Genomic DNA, 5,840 nt, shown 5'->3' on the forward strand with positions numbered 1-5,840 from the left:
TGGTCTGTTTGAAAGGCAGGAATTCAGTGAAATTGTTGTGTTTGCCAAATCACCCTTGTTTAGGACTAGGTTAATGTCAATCTTGAAATTTCTTGGGGTATAGGAAACATTACTGCATAATTATGGTCATGCCCTAGAACAATGTAGTATTGTCTTCTCAAATTTAATTGTGAAAACAGGAGGTACGATTGCTTGTTTTACTTTGCAGGAGAAATATGATTGCTTCTTGATACAGTGCCACTGCCCTTTAACGATCTCAGGCAGCAATAGCATCCGTCGTTGTCTGCTCCTTCTCATGGCCGGCACACCTAACAAAATAATTTATAGCCCCCATCATGCATGACCAATACACTTGAGATTTATGGTCCAGAGAGCTTTCCTGTGATCTGGGTTCACTGTGAGCCAACCATGAAGGACATCCCTTTCCCTGTTGACCAGACAAGGTACACGACGTTGACATCCATGCATATGTGGTTGCCTGCCTATGGAGAGGCAAACATGGCAGCTTAACCAGAAATCATTAACATATAGTGCTAAACTTGGGTTGGTTGGTGCAGCTACCTTAATATTTAGAAGAAGAAAAATGTAGAAATGCATTCTGAAATGAAATTCGTCATATGTAAGGCACTAGTTCTGAGTTCTGTTTTATTTTACAAGTTTTTTTGTTTGTGTGTTTCATTGGTGCTCAAACCAGACTTGATGAGTTACTGGATGCAACTTTTTCTGAAATAAAATGAGTCATGGAAAGATTAAGAAATATTATAAAAGAGAACAAGCAGGACGTTCGGACATGGGAAATAATTATCCTCAACTTGTCAAAATCACACTTGATTATAGCCGATGTGGCAAGCATTAAGCGTTATCACATGGTAAACAAAGGAAGTGGAGGGCAACCTTTCCATGGGTGGTTGAGTTGTGACTTCTCTTTTGATGGGTGGTAGATTTGTGCCTTCCGAGGGCACGACTCTATTTGTTAGCCGGAGATAAAAAAAAAGACGGTGTTCTCTTTACCTTCTGTCAAGGCGCCGGGCTTGAATGGCTTCATCGGAGCCTTTTTCGGGTCTTTCTGAAAAATTGTCAAAGATGATCTTACCGTTGCCATTTTGCACCTTGCAAGTATGAATGGTGACTATGCAAACATCATCAGTTCCACCAACATAGTACGGCTCCCTAAGTCTGTCGTTGCGCAAAATGTGGGAGACTACCGCCCAATCAGCCTGATTCATAGGATCTCCAAGATTTTATCTAAACTCTTTGCCAATAGAGTCGCACCCATGCTTGGCGACATTGTCTCCAAGAGCCAGATTGCTTTCATCCAGAAACCGACATCCACAATAATTTCCTACTTGCCTGGAATTTGATCAAGACTTTGCACACAAAGAAGACCCCATCCTCTAACTAAAGCTTGATATATCTAAGGCATTCGACTCGGTCAATTGGCCATACCTGCTTGAGGTGTTGCAAGCTCTGGGTTTTGGTGAGAACATGTGCGATTGGATTTCCTTGTCACTATCATCCTCTACCTCTCGCGTGCTACTAAACAGGATTCTGGGGGGGGGCTTTCCACGATGCTTGGGGCTTCATCAGGGACAACCGCTATCGGACATGCTTTTTTCATCCTCGCCATCAACCCACTTCAACATATGCTTAGCATGGCTATTGATCCGGGAGTTCTCAAGCCCATCCAGGATCGAATGACCAGACTGAGAACTTCCCTCCCCGCATACGACACAGGAAATTTTGCTAACCCAAGCAAGGAGGTGCTATCAGCCACCTGCCACATGTTGGATGTCTTCGCCGATGCCACATGCTTAAGAATGAACCTCATCAAGACCAAAGTCTTTCCCAATCGTTGTGAACACATTGACCATGCTGACACCCTCTTCGTTTTCCAGGCTAAATTGGTTGCCTTCCCCGACAAATACCTCAATCTTTCCCTACACATCCGGCACCATCGGAAGGTGGATTTTCAACCGCTCATCGACAAGTTCGGTGCTCGCATTCCTGGTTAGAGGGGCAAAAAACCTAACACGGGTTGCTCGGATCTATCTGGCAAAGTCTATCCTCACTATTATACCACCTAGCGGTCACCCCGCTCCCCGGATGGAAGCTCAAGAGGATGGACAAGTTGGCCAGGATTTTTTTTGGAATGACGCTGACAGTGAGGATGCCAACAGTTGTCTCTCCCTGGTCCATTGGAAGATGGCGTGTGCCCCTAAATACTTTAGTGGTCTTGGGGTGGCTGATCTGGATTGTTTTAGTCGAGCCTTGCGCCTGAGGTGTCCGAGCTATGTGTGGATTGTCCCGACCGACCATGGGTAGGCGCTAAGCTGCCCTGTAGCAACTCTGACATGGCACTCTTTAGAGCCTCACCTATTAATTATCACCATCAGCGATGGGAAAAGTACCAATTTTTGGAACGGTAAATGGATCTGGGATTCTTCCTGTGCAACCGAGCTCTTGAGCTATACAAGATTGCAACAAGGCAAAATATGACACTCTTTTATGACATTGAGGGGATAGATGGATTAGTGTCATTGCCTTTTTGAGCATTGTGGACTAGCTTCACGAATTTTTCAACATTTGGCAGCTTTTGTAGGCCTCGACATTGACCCCTCTCGTTCGGATCATGCATTGTAATTGGATGAGCTTTGGGGAATACTCCATCAAATCTGCCTACTTGATGCATTCCTCTTGTCGTTTGGTACCTGTTTTCACTCCTAAGGTTTGGAAAGCTCAAGCCACCCCAAATGCAAACTCTTTGCCTGGCTTGTTCTACATGGGAGAATCCTCACGACGAAGAATTTGGCAATTCGTGGATGACCCCATAATCTTACAAGTCACCTTTGCCTTGCATCCAATGAGACAGTCGTGCATATATTGGCCATTCTTGTATGATGTTTGGATGACTGTCAATGCCGCTGATGAAGGGATGCCTAACCCAAGCTCGCCAGATGCTAAAATTTCCATCAACTTGTGGTGGGAGGGTATCCTTGACAACGCCTTGGGAAGGAGTGTGGCAGCGCGTAGTGGTATCATGATATATTCACTTTGAAATATTTGGAAGGCGAGGAACTGCCATGTTTTCAGCAACAAGAAGATGACCTACCGTGAAGTGGATGACCTAACTTTGTTGGATAATTGCTTGCACATATTGTTGACTATTGAACAATTTTCCATTAACTTTAATCCATATAGAGTAGACAAAAAATGATGATCATAATAGAGATGGTACTCGAATCATTAACATATAGTGTTAAACTTGATGTGAGAAAAAAAGAGTTGGTTGGTGCAACTACCTTAATATTTGTAAGAAAAATGTAGAAGTGCATTCTTAAATGAAATTCGTCATATGTAAGGCAACTAGTTTTGTGCTTTGTTTACAAGTTCTTTTGTTTGTGTTTTTCATTGGTGCTCAAACTATACTTGATGAGTTACTGCATGAGACTTTCTAAAATAAAAAGATTCACGGGATAATTTAAATTATATAAAAGAGAATAAGCAGGGTGGAGCACCAGAGCCTAAAGCCTCGGATTCATCTATTATTATTTTTATTCTTTGTCGCTTTTAGACTTGCATTTTTATTTTGGGGACTGTTTTGGACCTACATTGGTCAGACTAAAACCTTCAAAATTAATGCACAAGTTAACCTCTGCACAATACACTTTAATGAATGATGGAGTTGTACCTGCTGATCAAAAGATGGGAAATGATTATCCTGGACTTGTCAAAATCACACTTAATTATAGCTGATGCGGCAAGCATTAAATGTTATCAGATGGTAAACAAAGAAAGTGGAGGACAACCTTTTCATGTGTGGTTGAGTTGTGACTTGTCTTTTGATAGGTTGAGTTGTGACTTTCCTTGTGAGGGCACGACTCTACTTGTAAGTTGAGAGCACATATTTGCAACATGATATATATGTAATAGTTTATCTAAACCTAACACAAATCATATCACATAGTGGTTGCTCTTGTAATTTCCATAAATAATATGATCGTGTGTAGCCTTGTGAAAATCACAATATGTAGTTACAAAAATTGCATTGCAACAATTTGTTCTGCTCCTAACTTACAAGTTTTTTGCACATTTCAGAACTTACATATACTTATCTTTTGCCAAGTTTACAAAAAAAGTTTGTATGCCTCAAGGTACCGAACAACACTTTCGTGAAGTGCTTTCAAATCTCGGGTTTTTATTCACACCTAAGTGGTTGTTGTCTTGGGCTTAGTTTGTGGGGGCGGCCTTTACTGTGTTATACTTACTTTATACTTTGACGCAGTAACAAAAATCACAAAAAAGCAAAGTGGACCAAGCAAACTATAGAACATGCAAAAACAAGTTGGTCAAACAAGATTATGATATTCCTTTCAGTATAGACTTTTGTGAGATTCAGTGACCTATTTTTATTGCCAAACAATTCACTGGTAGAAAAAGGGCCTGTTGTCCCGGTTCGTAAGGGCCTTTTGTCCCGGTTCCTGAACCGGGACTAAAGGGTCGGTACTAATGCCCTGTCCCTTTAGTCCCAGTTCAATCCAGAACCGGGACAGATGGGCCTCCACGTGGCATGTGCGCGGAGCCCAGGCAGGAGACCCTTTGGTCCCGGTTGGTGGCACCAACCGGGACCAATAGGCATCCACGCGTCAGCATTTCTATGGCTGGGGTTTTTGTTTTTTTTGAAAGGGGGGGGGGGGTTTGGGGGTTTGGGGGGGGTTAATTTAGGTGTTTCATATATTGTGTTAGCTAGCTATAATTAATAGAGAGAAGTGTCCTCTCTTATGTCCGTGCTTGGTCGACGCTACGTACTATACATACGTATAGAGAGGACTAGACACGCTAGCTAGCTAGTAAGCAAACGAAGGAAACAGAAGATCGTCATGAACATATATGCATACAGAGAGAAGTGATATCGACCACCTCTCCTTCTCCGAGAGATTGGTCGAATAACAAGTTCTCATATATCTATCCGACACTACCGGCTACATATATACAATAATTATCTCTTACAAATATAATCATATGGACTCATGGTCCACATAGTATTCTTCATCTTCAGCGATCATGTGGTCAAGAAAGAATGCCGCCAATTCCTCTTGAATTGCTCGCATGCGAGCTGGTGCTAGGAGTTCATCCCGCTTCCGAAACATCTAATTTGAAGAAGGGGGTCAATACATATATATATGGATGAATGAAACTCAACACAAATGATGGTAATAAAATAAAATTGTGAATGTTGTTATTTACGTACTTCATATTGTTCGTCAGTGTAGCCCCGCTCACAGGTCGTGTGGCGGATGGACTCGCAAACGTAGTATCCACAGAAATCATTCCCTTATTCCTGCCACAACCACTTTACAAGAAATAGAGGTCAATCAAACTGATAAGCAAGAATGCCAAATGGTATTGATGAAACTAGCGCTTGAATCAATAGGAGATGCGCGGAACATGCTACTATAGTACTTACTTTCGGGTGTCTAAATTGCAGCTTCTTCGGGAGTCCTGGAGCTTTTTTGGAGAATTTTTTCCAAACCCTGCCAGACAAAGAAAACAATTACTTGATATATCAGGAAATGAACAAAGTTGCTGATATGGTGGATAATGATCGATTTAACTTACTTCTCGAGCATTTGAGTCATGTCCGCATAGTCCTGGGGATCTTTTCGTCTTGAGTCTAAGACGGTTACTAGGCCCTGCTGAAGCTTAATCTCTAGGAGAATATAGTGGTAACTGCACACGCATGCATAACTCATCAATTACATTACTATAACCTTGACTAATATATAAGGGAAACCGAATACGCACAAGACAGTAACACTCACCTGAAGTTGTAAGGAAAGAGT

The sequence above is a fragment of the Triticum urartu genome, chromosome 6A, assembly GCF_056163025.1.
Source record: "Triticum urartu cultivar PI428250 chromosome 6A, HENAU_Tu73, whole genome shotgun sequence".
Lineage (NCBI taxonomy): Eukaryota > Viridiplantae > Streptophyta > Magnoliopsida > Poales > Poaceae > Triticum > Triticum urartu.